Here is a 26340-nt window from a genome sequence, read left to right on the forward strand (position 1 = left end):
CCGCATTTCTGGCTCACGGAGAGAAAGAGAGAGCACTCAACATGCTTCCAGTACAGCTGCAACAAACGATTGATTCATTTAATGATTGTTTTAATTATTAACCGTCAATTAACCGTCATTAATCATCAATTTTTTATGTTAAATATTTTAGTGCTGCTTGTTTTAAATTAGTTTGATAAACGTGAAATGGCAAATCTGGTCAAACCACTTTATTGAAAGTCTTTACATTAGATCAAAAGACTGTTTGAGAACAACCATTTTTGTCAGCAACCACCAATTCAACCAAAGCCAATATTATTGTTAATACATTGGTACAGTATTTGCAATAAATAACTGGTCTTATCTACCTAATTTTTGTTCCGTAAGACCAGGCATTGCCATTTGTAAATTTGATGAGTTTGGCTTCTAATGTCAGATTCAGGCTATTTTTAGCCATGCAAAACAAAAGCTCATTTTTGTGCTCGATTTATAGTTGAAACCAGTATCTCTATTGTTCTAATGCATTCTCCTATTTATAAATGCATTTTGTAGGGCAAATTGTTTTAGCATTTAGCGAATATCAGCATATGGATCAGAGGTCTTGCAAATTCACAGAAAACTGTTTACTTCAGTGTTGAACAATATATAAATAAATTGGGAACGCTGGAAAAATAAATGTACAAACTCTGATTTTAATTCAGAATTTGCAATAAAGAGCAAGTAACAGCAAATTAAACTTGCAATGTTACTGTAAAAAGACTTAACTGAAATAGTATTTTCTTGTCATTTTATTATTTACATCAAACATTTATTTACATTTATTTGTTTATTTACATTTTTTTATTTAGATTACGTTTATTTATGTTATTTTTTTATTTCATGGATTTTTAGAGTGTGTCAGCTTTGTATATTTTATTTTTAAATTAATGATTTTATTTATTTTTATTTATTTGTTTAGTTTAATTATAAAGTGTTAGTTTTTGTGTTATCATCAAATAGTTCTCATTTTTTTTCCAATGTTGTTTATTTTGTTTACAGTTTGTTTAATTTTGCAAGTCTTTACAGTATTTCACTAAAAACAACTCCGCGTATTCACTGTGGAGGCTTATTTCTGCCACAGAATATTAATAAAAAACAATTGTGAGTTTTTATTACACGATTTTAATTAGAAATTGTGATGAGTTAAAAAAAAAAATCTAAATTACAAACTAGAAAATATTACAAATAAAACAGCAATACTGTTTTTTCACAGATTTGTTAGACTAGTACAAAGACCCGAAAGGGACGTGATGGTGGGGGAAAAAAATCGGGGTGGAAGAAAAAAAAATGGGTGGGGAAAAAAAAGTGAAAAAATGGGTGGGAAAAAACACTGATAAGAAAATATATTTTTTAAGTGTACAGAAGCTGGTCTGGGATCAGTTTATCATACTGAGCGCATCTGTCAGTCAGCGCTTGCATGCATTCGCTGTTTCAGATCAAACAAAAATTTGTATTGTTATTTTGGCCATTCAAATTCTTCTTTGGTGCCTAATATTTAAAAAAAAAAACTCTCCATTATCATGTGTAACCATCTCAGACTCTTCCGTGCATAGGGCAATAAACAGTCCAGATGTTAGAGAGTGGTGTTTTGACCCAGGAGGAAAAAAATGGTGTGAGATAAGAGATGAACAGAAGTAAACGTGAGTGACAAACAGTGGGCGCTCGTCCCTCTGAAATATTCATGGCTATTTCAGGGCAGAGGGGAGTTAATTTAGGCCTCTTGGTACGCTGGGGGTAATTAAAAGAGATGATCAATAGTCTGCCCTCCCACCACCCCTTGTGTCTGATAACAACTCTCTCCTAAACAAAGGATGGAAGAGATGTGAGGACAGACAAGGAGGAGGCTATGAAACAAAAGGGGAGGTAAATGAAAAAGCTACATGGCAAATGCGTTTTTTTTATGTGAGGATTAGATGTGCATTACTTAAGGACATCTATTTTAATATTCAGAGAGAAATATCTTATTGAATTCCATTAGGTGGATGCTATGCTGCACTGATGGGGTATACAAGGAGGAAATGAATTGATATGATGGTGCGGTTTATTTGCACATGTGGTCTGGTTTGAATGTTAGGAGGTCACTGTATTTTTTTTTTTTTTGTGGCCACTCAGCTGATTTTACCTAGCACGATTGCTCGGAAGTCAATCTCACCTAAGATTTCAAGATAACATTCCAGTAATTTGAAGAGGCTATATGTAGTTATTAGCAATACCTAAGATGAATACTGTAACACACATGATAAATGACAGTGGGGAGAAAATGGAGGTTAGGAAAGGACCTAATAAATAATAAAATGTGCTTGAGACTATAGACTATATTGAAACTCTGTTAAAATATCTCTAAATTAGCAGTTTTCTTTATTTTGTGATTATTTGTTTATTATTATTTTTTTCACTATTTATTTATGCTTTTGAATTGCATTATAGGACCTTTAGCTTTCTTCCAACAACTTTTAACCTTGAAAAGTAAAAAAACTTTTCATAACATTTTTAATAGTTTAAAGCAGTGGTCACCAAACTTGTTCCTGGAGGGCCGGTGTCCTCCACATTTTAGCTCCAACCCTAATCAAACACACCTGAACAAGCTAATCAAGGTCTTGCTAGGTATACTTGACACATCCAGGCAGGTGAGTTGAGGCAAGTTGGAGCTAAACCCTGCAGGGACACCGGCCCTCCAGGACCGAGATTGGTGACCCTGGTTTAAAGTGTTATATTGTCTGGGTTAATTATATGTGATTATGATTATTAGTGCCTGCTGTTGGTGTCCCGAGGTGAAAATCATCTTGCTGACACTGGACAACAGTTCATCAAACTGGGTTCAGCTCAATCGGAAGCACCACGAAAATCCTCCATCATCCAGGTATAGTTTCTGATGAACTCACAGAGCTGGGTGCACCTCTGAAAGGATCTATGGGACTCAGACATGGTGACAAATGAATTTACGCTGTTTTTCAGTATTCCTAAAGCATATTGTTGCGTAGAGATGCTATGCAAACTGGGATAGTTTCAAATGCAGCTTTATAATGAGAATGGTCAGACAGGCAAGGGCCTAAAATCATCATAAACATTATAGTAGACAATCCAGAAGCGTAATCCAAAAACAGGCGAGAGTTTCAGGGCAGGCAGCAAAGAATCAAAACACTACAAACAGTCTAAAGTCAAAAACACTGGACACAGGAAACAATGAAAAACGCTTACGGAAGGACAGCAACAGCTTCACAATACTTAGCAACTTGTGTGTGGAACAAAAGGGTTTAAATAGTCTAAATAATCAGTCTGTGAGCAGCTTCAGCTGTGAGAGTGTAATCAGTCTGGATCTGGAACCGGTTGTGTGTGTGTGTTGCATGATTGGGTGTTGTAGCCCATACTATGGCGGGTTTGTAGTTCATGTAAGTGTGAATGTTTTTCAGCAATCTCTGGTGGTTAGATCGCTGGTAATCATGACACACATAAAGCACAGCTACTTTTTCAATAAAATCCATGTTAGCCATTTAGCAATGAAGCAATGAATCACAGATTTTACTAAATTGACATTTCATTTATTTCTAGCTTATCGTAGAGCTTTAATTATTATATAGTAAGCTCTTACAGCATTATACTAAATTATCATCATTATTCTCAACAATTCAAGCATTTATTTTATGTGTAAACGTAAAATTTATCACTGGTGGGAAAAGTGGCATTATATGCTATTAAAATGTTACAAAGGATTTCTATTTAAATGCTGTTCTTTTTAAAGAAAAATTCACAGAAATATTACAATCTTTGTTTTGTACACAGATTTTTTTGTAGCACAGCTGTTTTTATTATTGCTAAAGTTGGCATTAAACAGAAGTTTGTCATTTTTTCCTTATTGTGTGAAATGTTTGTCAGTCAAACCGCATCTAAAATGACAAAAAGTTGAACAGGGGTTTCTTCGGGAATTAAATGGATCATTGATTGTTGAGTGTAGATTTGAATGGCAGTTTTGCACCAAGTAGTAAAGAATTACTCTCCACCAGACATACCATTGGCAAACTCACATGTATGATCTTTTATTGAGGATGATAATAAAAAAGAAAAAAACACCACAATATTCCTGCCCTTTGCTTATGACTCAAAGTAATGAGAAGCTGATTTGAAGGGGGAAGTTAAGGTTACTTAATTACTACATTATCTGATAACAATGACGACATGTGATTTACTAAATTAGGTCCCCCTTTATATTAAGTGGCCTTAACTAATATGTACTTACACAGGAATTAATAGTTTGTTACAATGTACTTATTGTGTAAATACATGTATTTATTTTGTACTTATGCTTGATTAAATACCTGTATGTAATTACATCTGTAATTAACTTCTGTAATTACATTTGTAAATACACTGCTGACCAATCCCTACACCCTAACCCACCCTATAAACCTACCCATACCACCAAACCTGTCCATAACCCAACCCCTATCCCAACTCAAGAGCACCACAAGTGTTCTCAAATACATTATGAACACAGTAAGTACATTGTATTTATTTTTTTTGATGCAACTACATAGTAGTTAAGGACACTTAATATAAAGTGGGACCCTATATTATAATAATAATGAAGTGCACGAGTCAATCACTAATATTAATTGCTACAATATTTCACATAAAAAACAAGAACTGTATTTTTTATTTGATTTTAATAATAAGCAATGTCAAAAAAGTCATTTATGATAAATAGCTCAGTTTAAGTCACAGAGTGGGTGTTTAATGAATAAGATGCTGTTTATGAGAATTTTATCTGTCAAAAATGAGCTCACCTGTCATTTCTTTGGATTTTTTCTTCATGAAATTGATCACAATTTAGACAACAAACCACACACACACACACACACACACACACACACACACACACACACACACACACACACACACACACACACACACACACACACACACACACACACACACACACACACATATTAATACAGTCATGTTTATATATTTAGGCAGATGGATCAATACCAGCTCACATCCAACCCCCAATACACCCCCCAAAAAAGGAAAAAAACTCTGTCTTCTATATAAGTCACTATTCATCTGTTTCCTCATGCTGAGGCCTCCTGGAGAATTCTGTTTATAAATCTAAATCTTTATATTCAAACTGATCTTAATAATCACTTATCCCCGTCTGATCCTCTGTGATGGTCTGGAGGAATTGAGTTCTAAGTGGGAGTGAGAGCAAGTACCTGCCGTTCTGTAAACTGGACTCCATCATCAATATTGTAGAGGAATCTATAGCACGGGAATAGCTAACTAATTAGAGTTGGCTTTAAATAATTTATCTCCTTAACTTTTATTGATTTGTCAGGTCTGTGGTAGGAGTTGAGCTGTAAAATTGACTACCCTCAAACAGACATGGCCGTCTGTGGCTTTATGGGCACGGATCTCTCTTCATGTGTCTGTCTCACCATCTGTCTTACATGCGCCAACAAACACACCTGTATTCTAAGGATATGTTATCATTGATGATATATTGGGGGGAAAATGTGTGAGTGACAGCTTGTGTACTTTTAATTATGAGAGTCATTCATTCATTCATTTACCTTTGGCTTAGTCTCTGATTTTATCAGAGGTTGCCACAGCGGAATGAACCATCAACTATTCCAGCATTTGTGTTATGTAGCGGATGCCCTTCCAGCCACAACCAGCACTGGGAAACCATTTAGTTTATCCAATTCACTTACACTGCATGTCTTTGGACTGTAGGGTAAACCGGAGCACCCGGAAGAAACCCATGAAAACACGAAAATGTCAAGGTCACCAGCGATCCAGCTCCAACAAACTACAAATCCGCCGATATATGGACTATAAGTTCCAGTCATGCATCGCTCACACTCACCTGTTCCTCATTTGGTAGATTACACACACTCAAGGCTGGAAGTTGCTCATGAACTGATTACAGGGACTAATTATACAGTACACACACACACACACACACACATCAGTGCTGAGTCTTGTTATACTGTCATTGTGAACATTACAATGCATTTTCCTTGCCTTTCCGTGTTAGATTTTTGCTTTTGTGTCTTGTTTTTTTACGTTGTCTGCTTCCTGCCTTTTGACCATTCGCCTGTGTATTTGACTATGACTCTGGATTTCCTGTGTACATTTGTTTCCCCCTGTCTTGACCATAGCTTGCCTGACCAATCTCCTGTCAATAAACCTGCATTTGGATCCCCACTCCCTTGTCAGCGTCCACTTCACGTTACGGGAGGACATGCAAACTCCACACAGAAATGCCAGTGACCTTACGGCTGTGAGGCAATAGTGCTAAATACTGAACCGCCGTGCTGCCAATTATGAGACTGTACAATGCAAAAAATAAAAAATAAATAAAAACCTCGAGCAATGACTAAATATACTATAGTAAGTTTTACATGTGTGTAAGATCACATGTATACATTTTACATGGTGACATACTTTTACTGTAAATGTACTTTGTAACATCAGTTGACTATTTAAAATAACAGATGATAATCAGATGGTTTCACCTTTTTTTTTTTCTTATAAATGTATATGTACATGAAAATGATAAAAAATTTACTAAATAAACAGGAATTATTAGATACAATAATAAACATGATTTATGAAAATTTATGAACATTTAGGTGTTTTCATATCTGCTTTATTTAGTTCGGCTGAATTGCTCTACAGTTTGTTTTCTCTTGGTGCAGTTAGTTTGAGCATAAAAAATATTTGTTGACCGCGCTTTACCAACAATTTTAAACAGAGAGAAAGAGAGAGAAAAAGAGCTAGGGTAAAACATTACCTGATGGATTGTTGGTAATATTTCCGGAAAATGATCATGTCGCAGATTAGCAAAATTAATTCACTCCTTCATTGCCATTTGCAGTGCATTAAAACATTGTTTTACAGCCACGGCCGCGCTTCATTCTCGAAATGTATTGTTTGGCAAAAGTGATGTACACAAACTATATAGTGTACCATCACCAGTGATATGATCAGCTAGCGCAGTCGTCCCTTCATAGAAAAACGTGACATTTTGTGTGTGCCGATTTGAGACCATGATATTTAGCCTCCTTGGTAGAGCAACCGACTCCCATACGAAATTTCGCAGGTTTGATACCAGCTTGGAGAGGGTTGGGTGGCGTTGGACTTGCGGGGTTATATTTACTTGCAGGAGTTCTATTGGCATTTTCCCGCACGTTAATTCTGACTAATCGAAAAACAGTTTAGGAAATACGTTCAATAACATCTGGCCAATGAGTGATGTGGATTTTGTCACATGACTGCATTTTGGTTCTTTTCAACTGGTTCGGACCAAAGCATTCAGTGTGGTGTGAAAAGAACCAAGAAAACTGCAGAAAAATGCTAAAATGTGTCATTTGTTGCCCTTGTTCTACACCAAATGAACCGAACCACAGATGTAAAAGCACCCTTAGTTATTTGTTTTTTGCAAATGAATTTTTCATACTGTAAATTGTCACAATTGTGTTTATTGTCGTCATGTTCGATCAGTTTAATAATTTCTTTAATAATTACATGTGTGCACATAAGACTAATTTTTGTTTAGTTTATCTAGCAGTGTATACAAATGAATTCCTTTAATCTTAAGGAATATGGTTATCACAATAAACACCAGGAACTGTATTGAGATAAAGTCTCAATGTAGTCCATATCACTCTACAGAATAGCTATCCTGTTGACTTTAGGTATATAATATGGTTTAAAAACTTAAATATTTGTATTGCGCAATGTGATTGTGGATTGTGTTTTTGTTTTTTGTTTTGTGGCAGCTTCCTGAGAGTTGTTGCATTGAGCTCCCAGCAAAGATCATCCATTATGAACACATGCCAATAATTCTGTCTGGTGTGAGCAATTGACCGAATAATTTGATATTTGGTTTAAAGGGAATTGTTCAATTGTTTAATTGTGGTTGAATTATTTGCAGATGAGTTGAAGTCAGTCAACCAGCTGTGTAAGGTTTAGCTCAGTTTGCCGGGAGATAGGCTAATGAAGGCTAAATGAAGAGGAAAGGAGGTTTTTGGGTTGGTTTGTTTGGTTAGAGGCCTTTTGATGTTGAAGATTTTTTTTTAATATAGCTTTTACATATTTGTCATGGAGAAAATATTAAGAAAAACTGCTCCATTGCATAGAATTTGAAATATTCCCTGCCATGCTCTTTCATTTTTTTGTTTTAGCTTTAAATATTAAAGGGTACATCTTAGTATAAAAGCAAGTCTTTTTCTGTTGTTTTGTGTTTTTGAGATTCCAAAGTTTCCATTAAGACAGGAAAAAATAGTAATTGTACGTAATATTATTGAAATGTAAAATAAATAAAAAAAAACATTTAAAAAATATCTCATTTTTATTTGACAATGTAATTAGTATAGTAGAAAAAATGTTGATTGTAAAATATTCACAATTTAATTGACTGATTTCTGTTTTCTTGTATTTTAAAGATAAAATAAATTAGATTTATGAGGGTTTTATTTGGGGCTTAAGAAAAAAATAAACTGTAGAAAACAATTTTGAGATTGGTTATTTGATTACCAAAAAAATTATACAAAATAGTATTGTCACTCTAATCCTGACAGATTGCTGGCAAACACGCAGATAGCCATAGAACAACAAATCCGCCATTATATATATATATATGGACTACAGATCCAGTCATGCACCGCTCTCACGCACCTGTTCCGGATTCCATTGATTGCACACACACACACACACACACACCCGGTGGATTGTCAAGGACTGGTTACATGAACTTTAAAAACAGCACACACACATACATCAATGCTGAGCCTTGTTAAACTTTACTGTGAACATTACGACGCGTTTCCTTTGCCTTGTCTTGCCGTGTTTGACCCTTGCTTTGTTTTATTGTTTATTCTTGTCTCCTGCTTGCATTTAACCATCCGTCTGTTGATTGACCACGACTCTGAATTTGCTTGTTTACATTTGTTTGCACCTGTGTTGACCGTTGCTTGGCTGACAATTCTTGTAATAAATCTTGCATTTGAATCCGCACTCCGTAATCAGTGTCCCATCACATTACAAGTATTTATATTCGTTCGTATGTTCAAAACATATTTCATTTTTTTTGCTAATGAATATCTATTTCTTAAATAAGCATCATGATCTTAAAAAAAATATATCTTTAATTTCAATTGATCTTTTTCACATGACTGTTATGATGCGTTAAACCGCAGTCATTAAATCCTTGAAAGTTTTTCATATTTAGAATTTTTTTGAAACGTATGAAATTTTATATCTATTTACGTATGTGTTATATAATTTTTGCATAAAAAAACATGTGTGTCAGGGTTCTGCCACTCTAGTCTTGTAAATTCTTGTTTTGGTGGCAGAGCTCGGACACTACCCATGTCTGGTCCTGTCTCTGTCTCTGTGTGTGCGCGCGCCTTCGTGGGTGTACGCAGAGTGTGCGCGCTCCTGCTGTTGTGTTTGTGTTGTCATGAACATGCGGTTAATGAGTTCTCTCATTGGCTGCATGTTGTCCTGTTGTATGTGAGCGCATGGCTTGTCTCGTCTCTGTCATGCCCTCTCCCGTCTATTGTCTTGTCCCACCCACCTTGTTATCTTGTTTGTAATTATTATTTTCACCTGTCCGCCTGTCTGTTTATTGGTTTGTCTTTCCTATTTATTCTCCTAGTGTGCTCTGTTCTGTGCTGGTCCAATGTTGATTGTTTCCTTCCCTGTTGTACGTGATTTGCTGATTCTGTTCTACAACAGTGGTTAAGTTGTGTGTCTGCCAAGTTCCAGATTCTTGAAGTCTAGTTGAGTGTATAACAATGTCATGTTTTTCCCCACATGGGGAGATTTGAGTTTTGTTTTTGTTTTATTTTTCAATAAATTCTTCATTCCCCGCATTTGGGTCCTCGCCTCCTCTCCATCCACCACCATACCTTGACAATGTGAGGTGTTTGTAATGCAGTGTCTATGCGGAGGACAGTAAATTTGACGTTGTTCTCTTTTATGTCTGTTGTTATCGGTATCAGTCTTAAGCAGGTCGCACACCAGAAGTGCCGCTCAGCGCCGCGACACAGCGCGCACATGATAGTTTAAAGTATCACACACCAGACGCGCACATTCGAATGATATTTAACATGAAACTAATTAGATGGCGCTCTGTGGCGCGGCTAAAAAATGAACTGCGTCCTGAGCCGTGGCCGGGCACCGCCGACTTGCGGCGCCTGTGTGTGTATCCTGATAGAAACCTATGTTTAGAATTCCAAAATGCATGGCGCTGCGTGGCGCTGCGCGGCACGCCGCCAAGCGGCGCTTCTGGTGTGCGACTTGCTTGAGCCGTGGACGGGCGCCGCCGACTTGCGGCGCCGGTGTGTGTATCCTCATAGAAACCTATGTTTAGAATTCTAAAATGCATGGCGCTGTGCGGCGCTTGTGGTGTGCGACCTGCTTTACATAATTTTTTTCTTTTTCTGAAAGTCTTGATAACACCATCATGTAGTTTTTGTTTATTATTTCAGCAAATGGATTGTAAAAAATAATTTGTTGTACTCTCCCATTCACTGCACCCTAAAGCCCAATCCCAACTCTACCCCTTAGCCCTTCCCCTTACCTCTGGTGTCCCAATACTCTTAAGCCTTAAGGCGTAGTGCTAAGGGGAAGGGCTAGATACACCTCAAAACAGAGATTTTTAAGGACCACACTCAAAACCAAGGGGTAAGAAAATTACACCTGCCACAACACTGCCTTTTAAGGGGGAAGGGGTAGGTGTACAAAAATAGAATTAGAATTGGGCCTAAGTTTACCCAACTATGACGACTGTGAAATGTGAAAATGGTCCTTATTTATTTGATACGTGTTTGATCTATACATAAATTTGTATAGAACCTGAATAAATAGCAAATTCATGTTCCTAACAATATTTATTTGTAATATTAAAATGTCACTTTTGATCATTTAATGCATCTGAAAATACAAACAATCTTGCCGACTCCAAACTTCTGAATAGCCAATAAAAAAAGTCACAAATTGACTCAGTGTTGAGATCAGCCTTTAGAAGAGTTTCCTGATGAGATACCATCCCACATTTTAAAACAATAGAAAATCAGAGCTGAAAAATTCTGTGACGGAGACTTGAGCATGTGTGGCCTCTCCAGACGCCGTACGGAGGGAGGGAGGCTGAAAGCGGCCATCAATGTTGGTTTGGAAAACTGTTCCTGTGATGTGTTCAATATGTGTACATTTCCAGCGTTATTGAATGGTGCAGCTGTCTGGCCTGGCCTGGTATGGTGCGGAATAAGAATGGCCTGACCTATGGCACTTCAAATGAAATTGCCTCACAATGAGTGCTGGCCTACATTGATTATACCCTTAGTGTTTACTGCCACACTGCCCACTCTGGCTTTAAACAAGTGGAAGTGCTGGCTCTGGACACTGATAGTTGCTCCTGTTATGATGACCACAGGCGCACACGCACACAAACGCATACAAATGATTGTTTTAATGTTGCTGAAAATTTTACTTTAAGTAACATGAATAGATTATGTTTTCCAAATTAATTCACTTAGAATACAGTTATTTTATATCTGAATACTATTCAATACACAACATTGTTTTTGTAGCTTTGCTAAGCAAAAAAATGAAAATAATACAGATTGTACAGTTTTCAAACATTTGACTAATAGTGCACATAAATACAAAATTAAAATGAGTTGTTTTTTCCCTGCTTGATACAATGTACATGTGAAGTCAGGCTTGGGTCATATTATATTTTACATAAGAATGAAAACAAAGTAGTGAAGCATAAGAATGCATTTCATTCAATGACATGTTATATAGTATGCAGGCTCAGAAAAATGCCTCTAGTACTAACATACTTGCAAAATTCTCATGTGTCCTTTGAAACACAATTCAAAAAAGCCATAGAAAAACAAGGCTAAGCGAGTTGGTTGCTTCAACAAAGTGTTTTTAATTAATTCATTAGGTTTAAGGCTGGTTTATACTTCTGCGTTGAGTAATTGCCATGACCCTCTGCGCCTGCTTTACATGTAGTCATGCATTTATACTTCTGCATGCTGTTTGTGTTGCTCTAAGTAATAACACATCTGAAACACTAGCTGGCAGTAGGTGTTTTTGTTCCTGTTTTGAGTATTTCGTGTTTTTTATTGTTTATTTTTATGAAAGCTACCTTAGTATACAAGTAGCTAAAACTCGCTCTTTGGAGGCGGGAACCGGCGGACGTGTAACAACTTTAAGTACCTTCAGAGGACTTGACAATTGTAAACACTCGCTCCATTAGGTTGCGGCTCTTAGCACCTCCAAACTCATTGCAGCTACCAAACCGACTAATCAAAGAGCTTGTGCTACATGATATGATGTATACTTACATTTTTTGAGAGGTGTGCGTCAGCGTCGGCATCACCCAGGGTGAGGGGTATGCGACTACGCGAAGGCTGCACTGGACCATACAAGTGCGCTTGATGCAGAAGTATAAATCAGCCTTTAGGGTAAGGTTTATTTTATGGCTAACGCTAATAGTTTAATGAAGAAGCCTTTTAACGTTACTTACTGGATGTTTTATTTGAAAATTCTTCAAAATGGTCAAAAACATCATTTAACTTTTTTTTTATTCTTTGTTTATTGGTTTTAATGAACATACAAACAAAAACAAAAAATGGACAAAGACAACCCAGGTAGCAAAGAATTCTGGCCCACATTTGGCATAAAGCTGGCACAGGAGGTATTCACCCAGCATTGGCATACTGCATGTGGGCCAAACATGGCCCTGGTTTGGCAGACGTGGCACTGTCTTTAAGGTGGCCCACAAGAATTGGGCCAGATGGAAAATGTAGTATTTGGCCCAGATGTTTAATTGATATGTGGGCCACGTAAGTTTGCCCTGTCATGACCCACATTTAAAATACATAATTATTTTTGAGTAAATAAAAAAGAAAAAATTCTACTAATCAGGTTGATTTGAGAAAAAGCACCCCCATAGTGTGCTTAAAGCGCAATGCTTCATGGGTTCAATTTAATTGCAATTGTGACACACCATGTTACAAGTTATTATGAGTTATTAACTTGGCTATGACTCGTCCCAAACATGGTCCATGTTTGGCCCTTGTCTGGAAGCCAGACTTGATCCAGTCATAATTCACTGCGGCATGTAGGCCAAGCAAAACCTGAATTTGTGGGCCAGAACTAAGCCAGAGATATTTTGCTATGTGGGAAGGATACCAGTAGACACAAATATAGCAACAAAAGTCATAAAAAATAAACAAGTAAGTAAAAAAAAAAATACAAGCAGAATACAAAATTCATTATAAACGAATAAAGTAGTGCTGGGATTAAGTAAAGCCACACTTATTATGAAAATACGTCTGAGGTAGTCAGAGGTTCGTTAGAGGTATCCATATTTTTTGAAAGACTTTCTTTTTGGCTGTGAAGTCCTGTACTGCTTTCCAGAAAACTTTTAGCTTCCCAAAAAACATGTATGATTGATCCTGAATAGGTTTTACATTTGTGAAACTGGGATGATACATTGGAGTACATTTTGCTCAAACAAAGTAGGGTCAGATAAAAAACATAATATACTTTTTACAATAATGTCACTAGAGGCATGAGTGTTTTCTTAAATCTGGTTGTATGTATACTGTATGCATTTTTGTAAAGACTGGATCTCATCCTCATTTTTATCTACATATACTGTAAAAAATGGGGTTCCACACAATCCCTTCATGTTGTCCCAACACAAATCGATTAAGTTAACTGAATCATTTTTACAGATTTAATTGGATTGAACATAAAACAATTAAGTTGTCACAATTGTTTTAAAGAATTTTAAAAAATTTAAGAATTGTGTTGTTTCAACCTATTTTAAATAAGTAGTTTGAACAAGCAGCCTTTTATTGAGTGCATGCTCGAGATGTTCAGCCAATAAAATGGACTGGAGAGTTGGCAAATTAGACCCAATAGTATCTGGATGCAGCCTTTATGATGCAAGCTGAGATTGCATCACTCAGCGATACAATGTCAGACACAACACACTCACAATGAAGTGAGTGACGTCACTGTGTGGGATAGGATTAGGGGTGGGGTTAGGTGAGCGCATTTAAAGCACTGGATGCAGCTCAGATTGCATTGCACCAAGTCTGCATCCAGACCCCTCTCATCAGACCACACATCACTTTTCAGATTTTAGAGATTTGTAAAAATTGTTACATTTTAGGAAGCCGGTGCAGACATGAGCACCAATAATTTACAGCTTGTGGAAAGTATTTTTTTGCAACCTTAAACTGCATAAACACATTGCATTACACCAACCAAATACACAAAATAGTGTTCTTTGTAGCAACATCAAATGAGACCTTTAAATTCAGTACATCATCTCACCTGACTAAGGTCTATTGACATACCGCCTGTTTACTAAAGTCTATTCCCAAGTATTTATTTTTTTCCTAAAATACGTTCAGAAAATGCAGCTCTTGAATTAAACTGCAACCAAAAAACACGCAATAACTCTGGAAAGAATCAAAAACAGTCAAGCTTCAACAAAAGAATTTCATCAGAGGTCCATGTCAATCACGCGTGATGAAAACAGTGCACTTTATGTTATTTTTCAAGTGGCCGTGGTCAGGGTCCAGTAAGCCCATATTAGTATTGGTATGGCAGATGGAGGCGAGTGTGACTGCAGTCATTTTGTATCACCATCTCTCTCTCTCTTCCTCTTTGCTCTCTTTGGATGTCAGCTGACTTGGGGCAGGCAGACACAATGGATGTGTTGGGGGCAGCCAGGCTGAAGAGATGCTAAGAAAAGCTGATAAATGGCAGCTTGAACCTCTCCAGCGGCACCCATGCAGCACTTGGGTTCACAGCAGGAGAACACAGCAGCCTGAACGGACACCCTGTCGCTTTAGCTTATCCTGTAGAGAGAGAGAGAGAGAGAGAGAGAGAAAACAGAGAGAAAGAGAGAGCCATGTGATTTTTAGCTCCACACTGACACCCGCCATTTACAGCCACACATGCAAGAATGCACACAGAACACACGTCCACACATCACTCCACATCACACAGTCTGTTGTCTGTCTGATCCTCACCAAAGCTGTGGCTCAATAAAAGGGGACTTATTGAATTTAGCTCTACATAATCAGTCTCGTCAAAGCCAGGTCTAAATCAAGGACACATATTATTTTGGCCTTTTTTTGTGCTGGGATAGATTATCTCAGTTTAACTGAAACAATGAGAGACTTTTTTTTTCAGATCTCAGAGTATATGTATGTTGATTCGATTTTTTTTATTTTTAAATGCAGATCGCCCAAACAATTTGTTTTGGTGGTCACAAGGTAGTCTGCAATATGTTTTAAATATTTTCAAAAATATTTTAAAATCAAGCAATTTTCTTAAAACTATTTATTAGAGAGTGTTTAATTTTTGTATTTTTTATTTACTGAATTCACTTATTATTACTGTATGATTTTCTAAAGGCTGATCAGAAATCATAGGATTTTTTAAACTTTTTTATGATAATTGGTTATTTGATTACCATAATAAACTAAACCTTTACATAAATTAGATTTAAAAAGAGCCCCTATTATGGGTTTTTGAAAATGATCTTCCATGCAGTGTGTAACACAGCTATAAGTGAATGAAAACATCGAGCTGAGGTTTAAATCTGAAAGTGCGCCGTGTTTAAATCTACTGATTCTTTAACGAAATAGTTGACTAAGATTAATGATAATAAGATAAATGAATCGAGTTGGGTTCAGATCTTTTGCTTGAACGCATCAACGTCGATATGGTACCATATCACCAAATATTTTGTACCGCATCCGGTGAAATGTGAACGCATTTTCCCTTCAGACACTAGCGGAATGCGGGGTATCACTGGACTGATCATGACGTGAAGATGACGATCACTGACAGATAGAGATTCGGCTGCGGCAAATAAAAGGTTAAAGTTAATTTTCACAACAATACCACAGTATAGCCAACCTAGTGCTGTGTTTGTTCTTGTCATATTTTTGATACAATAACCTACGCTGCAATGTGAGATTTGCAAGCCGTGTGCTATAAGTGCAAGGAGCAACAGAGACTGTTATGTATGGGACTTTATCAGACTTTGACAGGTATTTTGTCAGTCACTGTTACACTTCATATGGACCAGTTTCTTCCTTTTCCAGATCATAACATGTAAGTATTGTTGCCTCGTTTTATGTAGTTTGCAAAATATCTGTTTAATTTTGTGTTATAAGTTGTAAGGCCGCCACGTAGCTTGTAATTCCTTATTTATTATCAATGCTTGTACTGTATCTCTCAGGTTAAACCTTCATAGGGATATTCACATATTGCATCCAAAACCACGTTGATAACGTGACTTGTGCTTCTTTCTTTTAACGATTTAATACTGAATGTGTGTCGTTGTTATTACTTAGGGTTAGGTTTAAGAGTAGAGTAATATGCTGGCGTTTAACTGCATTTCTGCATTGTGCTCTCACATACTCTTTGTGCTACTTCGTAGCCGTGGTGGGCATTTCTCTCCAACTCGTGCTAAACGCAGTCGACCAATCACAATAGACTGTGTCATCGGTCCAATCAGCGCAGATTAGCATCGCACTAAGAAGAAGTTTGGGGGAAAAAATTGCTGAATGAATCATATGGGAGCCGTTGGGATAATTAGGTAAAAATAAATGCATATTAAAAGACAATGAAAGTGTTTTCTGACCTTGCATGCATATCAGCCTGTTGTTGGATACCTCCCCAAACCAAAAGAAGACCTTTTATAATGCAAAATAGGGGCTCTTTAAGGTTTAGGAAATAAAACTCATCTGTGAATTTAATGTTATTTTCATCTCTTTTAGCTTGCAATGTACATTTTATGTCTTACATTTTTTACATGTACTTACAGTATTATATTTATATTGTCACTATAAGTTTGCTCACTTGGGTGTGGAGACCATGATTAAAAAACTGATTTAAAGAAATAAAAAAAATTCAAATATTACTTTTAGATAACATTTGCTTTGGCTTTAGGAAATATTAATACAGTTATTTCATTTGGAAACAAGATGAAAAGGGACCTGTTGTGCCTCTTATAAAAAATGTAAAAATTAGTCTCAAAAGTGTGTATGTGATGTTTCAGCTCAAAATTTTCTATAAATAATGTTTTTTTTTACTTTTTGAAACGGTCCCTTTTAAGGCTTTGATCCTGATTGTGCCATTTTGGTGCTTTAAATTCAAATGAGATTGTGATGCCAGGCCTCTTTTCAAAAGAGGGAGGAGTTACAAATGCCTATGTGTCAGCATAGTGGCGAATACAAAAAACAAGTACAACGTCCTTTGCTAAAGAGGCAGAGAATGTCAATCAAAGTGCTTCTGCAGAGTTTGTTTTCTAAAGTGTGGTCATAAAAACAAAATAAATTAATACATTTTTATTTTTAGAAGCGTGTTATATTCACAGACTATTACCACACGACATGCGTTTAAACCCCTTATAAAATGTATCTTTGCATAACAGGTCCTCTTTAAGGTATACTGATTAATTATGAATATAATATAAAAATGAATAAAAGGTCATTTTATTTGAAGCAATGTTGAGGCGAGTCATATTTTAATTGAGTGTAAGTTAGTAGTAAATAGGGTGAATAATCTTCAGATATTCCACATGTAATGGCATTACATGATGCTTTGCTAAAGCTATAGAACGTCCAGGCTTAGATTGTTTCACTGTGACGAAATGTCCCAGTTGGAATGTTTGTGTTTTGTTCCACTGGTGATTAATGTAAAATATTAATATCAAATAAAATATTTTGCTGGCGCAACACCAAGTTGTAATATAAACTACACATAAAAGTTTCTACTAATAGCACCTTCATATAATAAGCACAAGCTAAATAACATCCTTAAGACATGCTAATTTTGCATAATTGATCTTGCGCTAATCAAAGGGCTTCATGTCGAGTCAGGCCCCACATGCACAGACAAAGACTAGAAGACTTAATATTTCGCACACATCTTCAGGGTTTGCTCTCTGCCCGACAATAATTAGCATGTCATCTGTAAGCACAACAGACAGTGTCACACAACAGACACACTCTACCAAAGTGACAACATGACAAAGAAACACAATAAAAGCTGATCGAGCATCACGGTACGTCAAAAGAGATTTAATACCAGTACGACGACGAAAACAGGAAGTCCACATATGGCCATAAATGACACATACATAGACAAGTGAAGAAAAAAAAAAAAGCGAGGTGAGTGCCAGTCGCATGAAGAATGAAGTCACCTGGCTTTTCCCGAGCTTTGAAGGTCAAGGAGAAGCTCCTGCATATTCATGGCTCAGATCGGCACAGGATCGATGGGTTTTAATTGTTTTTTCCTGGCCAGGGAAGGAAGTGCCAGCAGCCATCGATCGCCTGGAGACGAGGCCACTTACATGTCAGCCGCGCGTCGCCCAGCTGTGTGCCAGACAACAGGGAAATGTGACAAGACACTGTGACGGCATGAAACAGAACAGCCATGTTTGCTTGTTGTAAGGCGCTGTGTGTATGTGTGTGTGTGTGCGTGTGTATGTGTATGTGTATGTGTGTAAATGTGCTCGCCACCCTAATCTGGTGTCATGAAGGTGATGGAGGAGAGAGACAGGATGGGTGCATTATGGAGTGTGTCTGGTTCATTATGTGGTGTGTGTGTGGCAGTGTATTATCGTACTCAGTCGCTATGATGGCCAAATGCACCTCACTTGGTTGGGAGCTTCTGGAAACTTTTTGTTTGTGGTGAGCAAGGGAATATATTTAGTTTTCAGTTAATGGTAAGCATAAGCATTTATCGCCAGCTAAGTAGCTGCAAAATACAGAATTATTCACTGTTACAGTCTCTCCAAATTACAATGAAAACATTTGTTTTAGACCCTTACAGTGGTTGTTCTTTGAAAAGATTTAAGATTAGCTTTAAGACAGATACATTTACAGACAAAATGTGTTGTTTACTTTTTATTGCTCATTTAAATTCTGTAAAAAATTGTATGTGCATTAAAAATGATGGACTGTATATGTTAGGGGGTCAAAAAGTCACAAAATTCAGATTTACAAAGTTATACATAATGTTTTATGTTCATACATAAATTGTGAATGTTGGATTTAATGTTTTAAATAAATGTAAAAAGTGTGTAAATAGGTTGTAATATAAAAATAATGAAATACAAAAAAACTTAAGCTCTGGCCAGATCACATGATTCTGCCATGATTTCGGCATGATTTCCTTAACATAGGGTATCGTGGGAAGTTGTAAACGACAAATGGGCTTCGTGACACAAGATTCAATCGTTTCTTTTTGTGTAATGTGGCATAATTCACAACAACCGATACACACGCCTCACAACCGACGCCCTCACAACACCGTCACAGAAAGTCTAGCATGTTTAAATTTTACCCAATCTTCACAACGAGTTCCGTCACATGGTTGACACTGAGCAATAGGAGCTCATGATTTCTCAGTTATATCAGTTATATAATCAAAAAACAGGCTGCATATTTTTTTGTGGGTGGGTCTCGGGTGAATAAGGTCAATCATTGGTTATGCAAACTTTAAACTCCTTCTCTAAAATATTAAAAGGTTTTAAGCTATTTTATTTGACAGAGTTACACAAATATGCAGACTTCTCCTTTCTCACAAGGAGTTTCTGGGTTCTCTTGGCCTTTCGACCAAGTTCGTTCTTCCAAGGTAATCTGGAAACACGTCTTGATATTCAAATTACTTGATTAAACTAATTAAATTGAAACTCACTGTCAATGGATGATTTTGTTATTGACAATAAAAACAGTTTATTAAATATTAAACAGTTTACCAAACGAAATTTGTTTTAAAATTTTTTTTTTTTCAAGAAAAATAGGCAAATAATAATTATTTTTTTTAATTATTTTTGGAAAATAAGGATTTAATTAAGGCTTCACTGTAATTGTTTTATCGCAAACCTCTATTTGCTATTTTTTTATATTTAATTATTTTGTCTTAAGCATCTGATTTTTCTTGGTGTGCTTTCGTTTTCTCCATCTCACTCGCGGCAAGTTTAGGCGAGGGAGTGTTTAAAAAGCAACCCATGGCTAGAATATATATATATATATATACATATATATATATATATATATATATATATATATATATATATATATATATATATATATATATATATATATATATATATATATAGAGAGAGAGAGAGAGAGAGAGAGAGAGAGAGAGAGAGAGATTTAAAAGAAAATATCTTAATATTAAGAAGGAAATCTATGTTTGATCCTGTAAATGTCATAACGAATGCCCTTAAATAATGTAGCCTAGTTGTCAGCAAACATCAGTGTTTATTGAGATTGAAATAAGAAATAAAAAATTTTGAAATTAAGATAAAAAATATTGTTATAATAAAATTGCATAATCTGTCATAGTGACTTTCATAACCGACAATAAAAATCGTGTGATTTGACTGGGGTTTTTTTTTTAAATGCCCATGCTTACAAATGGTTAAAGATGGTTTGAAAGATAGTGGCAAAGTATTATTAGTATATTGATCCCCTAATAGAGTGTTAATTAGGTCATCAAATGATTTTAGCTCTAAATAGACCTTATTTTTATTTTATTTTATTTTTTGCAGTGTAAACTTTTGTTACATTTAATGACCTTGTAGTAATTGTCCCTTCCAACTCATGGTAACATGATTCATTTTTGTACAGGGAAAAAAATGCTGTATTGCACTTTTGCTGCTTGGAAAAAAATATTTTCAATAATCTTTGACCAATATGCAGAATAGATTAGAGCAGAATAGAATAGAATAGAATAGAATAGAATAGAATAGAATAGAATAGAATGTGTTTGGAGAAATGTAGTGCAGCTTTAAACTGAACCTTTTTAAAAACCTAAAACAGTAAGGTTTGTCAAAAAAACTAACTGAACCTTTTTAAAAACCTAAAACAGTAAGGTTTGTCAAAAAACAAAACAAACAAACAACAACAACAAAAACTTTGCAGCAGTAAACAAACTCAAAGCAGTTTAAATGAAAAGCTCTATTTATAGATGTTGGGAAATATTGTAGGCAGTGGCTTTATTCAACTGTGGGTCTTGTAGAGCCACTGCTATTTGGCATAAAGTAACAACTGTAATCTGTAGAACACTGCTCTCATTTTGTCAGGGTAAAGGTTGGCCATAAACTTACAGTGCATCAATCCGATGCCTACCCAGAGCCTGGTCTCAATCAGGTCTAGGTGAGAAGGGAAATGCAATGTTTCGTTTGCTGTCAGGGGTTGTAGAGAACTTTTGGGAAGAAGTAAAATCCAAAGTAGATGGCAAATTTTCTCCTGTGCGTTACATTGAGCCTTTTGTGGCCTACTCTTACACATATTCTTTTGCTTGACATTTTGATTGATCATAAATACTTAATTACAAGCTAAAATGTTCTGAAACAAACGTACAAACTTGAAAACGTTTTCATTTTTTTCTCTGGCTCAGTTCCTTACTTATCAGCAGTCACCACAGCAGAATGAACCGCCAACTATTTCGGCATATGTTTCACACAGCGGATGCCCCTCCAAACAAAATCTCATGTTGTGACCACAAAAGAAGATATTGTGGAAGACAATAGGTATTTTTTATCATTGTTTTGATCAACATCTTTTGTGATCAACAGGGGGAAGAAACTCAAACGAGTTTGGAACAACAAGAGGGTGAGTAATTGGTGACGAAATTTGTATTTTTTGGGTAAACTATCCCTCAAAGTCTAAGTCAAAGTAAACCAGAAGTTGCTGAGAATTAAATTTTGGTATGTTGACATACTTCCAACTGAAACAAGTTTTCTTTTGCGCATCATTCCCTCATAGCAACTTAACGGTAAGGCAGGAATAGTTAAGATTAATACGCTGTTGCTATGGAAGTGGGGCGACATGGTGGCTCAGTGGTTAGCACTGTCGCTCAAAGCAAAGAAGGTTGCTGGTTTGAGTCAAAGCTGGGTCAGTTGGCATTTCTTTGTGCAGTTTGTATGTTCTCCCCGTGTTGGTGTGTGTTCCTCCGGGTACTCCGGTTTCCCGGAGACAGGCGGTATAGGTGAATTGGCCGTAGCGTATGTTTGTAAATAAGGTTGTTTGTTTGTTTCCCAGTACTGGGTTGCAGCTGGAGGGCTGTGTAAAACATATGCTAGATAAGTTGGTGGTCCATCCCGCTGTGGCGACCCCTGATGAATAAAGAGACTACGTCGAAGGAAAATGAATGAATGAATGCTATGGCAACCCTCAGGTTGATATCAACTGAAGGACTGGCACATTATGGAAGCAAATGGTCAGACTTTTATTGAAGTTTACCAAAGATTTTTATTAAGGTTTACCAAACAATTTTTTTTCAGTGGATTAACTTGCAAAGATTATTTATTCACCTTAAAAATAACAATGTGAGCTAGCAAAATAAAAATTGTAAATTTTGATTTAACACAAACTTTAAACCCTGTTATGGAAAAAAATATATATTGTTGCGCAAATAAATGACCAAGGATGTTTTAGTTTTTCTTTGAAAATAACCCCTAAGTTGTAATGTATTTTGATATGTACTTTAATTTTTTTTATCAAAAACTAACAAAATATCAAAAAAAATGATGCTGTGCTTTTTTTTTTTAACATAAATGGCTTTAGTTTATTACACTGCAAAATTTCAATTGAGAACTGACATATTAATAAGAGATGTTAACTATGGTGTCTATACAGGAGTTTTACAAGGAAGAATTTTATAATCGTTACTTTTTTCTCTTTACACAAATGAACTTAAGATTCAGGATTTAGGTTTTAATTTGTTTGTATATGAAGATGATATGGCACTTGTTGGCCAGTTGACTAAAACAGTAACAGAAGGAGATACCGTGTACTATAATTATATAAATTTGCTTCAAAATTGGAGTAAAAGGAATTTACTGGAGATAAAATTTAATAAAACCAAGGAGATGATAATTAAAAGAAATAAATTAATTCTTAATCAAGGATTGAAATCTCTGGTCCTTGAGGGACATGGAATAGAGACAGTGGGATGTCTTAAATTTTTAGGAACATTTCTTGACAGTAGATTGACATTTGCTGCAAATGCAGAGTACATTTTTTTTTAAATAAAAAGCAATGCAGAGATTTTATCTCATTAGGAGGTTACAACAATTTGATGTGAGTCAAGATGTTCTGGAGATGGTATACAAGAACTTGGTTGAACGTGTTGTGAGTATTAACACGATTGCATGGTATGAACTGTTGGGAATTAAGGAAAAGCAAAACTGTGTTGAGTAGTAAAAATCGCCAGTGCAAGTGTAGGTAAAGCACAAAGACAACCCAATGAAAATTAAACAAAGCACACGTGATTATTAAAGATTGTTCCCATCCTTTAAATATAAAATTTCAGCTCTTACTATCAAAAAGATGTTTTAGGCAACCTCAAATAAAGAAAAATGTGTATCAAATGTCCTTTGTTCCGACTGCCATTAGAATTTGAAATACTGGGATCTAAGTATGTGTAGGGTTTTAAATTTGTGTTGCCTGTTTTTCTGTGATGTGTGTAATGCGTACACTGATGTGGTTGTGTTAGGAAGCCAAAGATAAATTTCCACTTGTGGACAATAAAGACAGTAAAAAAAGTAAAGTAAATATTTCCAGTCTTTTAAACTAGTGTAAGGACAGTAAGGCTACGACTTAGTCAAGTGTTCCATCAGGTCATCCTCAGTTGGTTTTGTTTAAGATTACAGTGAGAGATTCTCCTTTCTTCTGTCTAAATGTGTTAAAATTACCCAATGACTTAAAATTTTCAAAAGGCAGCTGCTCCAGGGAAATGACCTTTTGTAGTACATCCTTATTTGATAATGTCCTCTTGTATCCCCCCCCCCCCCCCTTTCTCTTATTTCTCGTCTCACTACCAGCTCTCACAATCCCGCTCCACCCGAGAAAGTGATAATCAGCACTTACTGAAGCAAGGCAGAAAAACATTAAAGTCAAGAGAGGAGCAGGAGATTGCTGGAACTACTGAGGAATAACACACCAGGCCGCGGTGCTGCTGTCAAATCACAGCAGATTTTCACTAATAGATTCTCCCCCAGACACTCAATACCGTTCAAAGGCGATCCTCCTTTATCCCAAAGCATCAAATATTTAAACACTCGTATTAGTGCTGGTGTCATCTCCTCAACCTGGAGCTTATGGCACCAATCTCTTTAGCACCTTTTCTCGCTCGCGCTCTCTTTTTCTTCTTCCCATTCCCCTTATGATATCCACAATGTTATCTCCGGCAGCCTCCACATATCCTTCTTATCATTTTATATTTGCAATACTTAAATCGTTTCTCCCCCCACACCTTCCTCCTCTTTCCTTTTTTTTTGGGGGGGGGGGGGGGGGGGGGGGCTATGCCTTTTTCCCCCCTTACCTTCTCCTTTCTTTTCATTCTTTTTGTCAGTGACTGGGCCTTTCAATTTTGGAGGCGAGGCTTACAGATTGCTGGGGAAAAAGAGAGCCGGCGGGAGAAGGGAGGGTGACGAAGGGAGAGAAAAGCCAGGGCGACAGCGCCGCGCTTGACTGATGCCTTTCAAGAGGGGCAGTCTAGCTTGTCAAATCGCTGGCTGCAGGAAAAAAAATGAATTGGCATATCTATTCGGCTTACCGCGAGATGTCATGCAACACAGTTTCATATTCCTCGATAAGACGCAATAAAGCAATTGTCAGAGAGAGTGCCGGTGAGAGCGCCTCTTTTTTAACACTCAGATTCTGTTTGCTCGTGCAGGAGAAGGGGAAGGATGAGAAGAATCGACCAGAGGAGGGAAAAGTGCTAGCGGTGACACTTCTGTGTGTGTGTGTGTGTGTGTTTAGATGTGGCCGTCCGGTGAGGACAGAATGCCCTCTTTTGTTAGCTTTGATGAATTTTTGAACTGCCGTGTAGTTTGCCGACAGTTTGAGGCTTTGCTGTCTGGCAGGATCTCTGCGGTAGGGGAGGTAATGGACACACTCGCCTCTACGGCCAGATATGGGGAAAAGATGGCCACCAATGATTAAGAGGGTTGGTTGTCAACATCAACTCGAACTCATCCCTACGACTAAACAATTTTATCCAAATGATCCTTTTAGTATGTAGGCCTTAGTTTCATTTCATATCCAGGAATGCATTCGGTGTCTTTTGATGATCCAGAGGATTCCCTCTACATGTGTTTGCTTTAAAGACCAGTCATGGAGGCGGTTTCCCCCAGCTGCTGATTTGACAGCGCTCGGCTGACATCATCTTGGTCGCATTCACCTGGAACAAGTTGGACAAACTTTCGCTATTTACATGTGTCCGGATTTGGACACCCGGCATCCTCTTTGGCACATATTGCGGTAACAAAATACATATTTACATGCAGGGATGAGAGCGGGAAATGATAATGCCTGGCTGTACCCGTCGGCTGCCCGGCTTGTCTGGTTTCCTGTGCCACGCGGTGGTGTCAGGAGCTGCCACACGGTGAAGGCCCGTGTGTCTTTTCCCCCAGGGGGATGGCTTGTTTTCTCCCAGATTGGGGAAAGAGGTGGCAGGCCTGCTGCATTGTGACTGGGCGTCCCTGCCAACAGGGCATAATGCTCATCATGGCCCCGCCACGTCACTCACAACTAATAATGAGTCTCTCTCTCTCTCTTGCTCCATCTCTCGTCACGCTCATCTCTTCCTTGACACTCTTCCGCTTTCCTAATTTGTATGCCGTTTCTATCTTTGCCATCCTTCTTCGCTGTTAGCCTCTTCTTCTCTGTCTCCATCAGAGTTTTTTCCCGTCCGTTCTCACCAAAAACTATTTCCCTGCTGCTTCTTTCTCTCTGTCTCTTTGTTGCTGCACCATTAGTTTAGTGTCCAGCCAAGTGTGACAGGCTGCAGTAATGCATGTGTATGTGTATGTGTGGAGGAGCTTTTCCATTAGCGCATCTAATGTTCTGACAAGCTGGCACAGCCTCCCAAAACATTCATACACTGATCGTTGTCCCCCCAAATCACATGGCGCGGACCTCGAGCCAGGGAAACGGCAGCATAATCAGCCTGGTCCATGCGCTGTCACTCGCGGCTCCAGTACAGCAGCCGTGTCTTTGATGGGCCTGCCGAATGCCGCCAGACACGCCGTGCTCCCGCTCGCTTTTATTGCTCGCTGATGGGGAAGGGCCAGTGTATGATGGATTGGCCATTTTGACCGGACTGTGAAAGACTGAGCTATGAGTGTCTATTTGTCATAAGCGTCACCTCTCTTTGTCTTCCCTGCTGTCGCTTGCTTTTTAAAAGCCACAGAAACCTTCAGATGATGTCAAGCAGTGTTAAGCATCTTAATATTATTTGCTG

General features: G+C 37.2%; 1 protein-coding gene and 1 long non-coding RNA gene across 35 annotated transcripts in view; both read left to right on the forward strand.

Moving 5' to 3' along the window:
• Positions 1 to 26340, forward strand: part of rnf220a (ring finger protein 220a) — a 353098-nt gene that overhangs the window by 95133 nt on the left and 231625 nt on the right. Inside the window, exon 3 of one of the 34 annotated variants that reach the window (NM_001443299.1) lies at positions 21668 to 21704. The exons of 32 other annotated variants lie outside the window; for them this stretch is intronic. The gene's annotated coding sequence lies outside the window, so the exon portion shown is untranslated. Of the gene's footprint in view, positions 1 to 21667; positions 21709 to 26340 lie in introns of all 34 variants that reach the window. One more of the 34 variants, NM_001443298.1, reaches the window with a different exon arrangement.
• Positions 1924 to 24389, forward strand: LOC147846406 (uncharacterized). Its single transcript, XR_015478678.1, has 4 exons — positions 1924 to 2524; positions 2680 to 2878; positions 21668 to 21704; positions 23918 to 24389. It is a non-coding gene; the product is annotated as an uncharacterized LOC147846406 (long non-coding RNA).

This window comes from Danio rerio, chromosome 2 (assembly GCF_052040795.2).
Source record: "Danio rerio strain M-AB ecotype USA chromosome 2, GRCz13ab, whole genome shotgun sequence".
Taxonomy (NCBI): domain Eukaryota; kingdom Metazoa; phylum Chordata; class Actinopteri; order Cypriniformes; family Danionidae; genus Danio; species Danio rerio.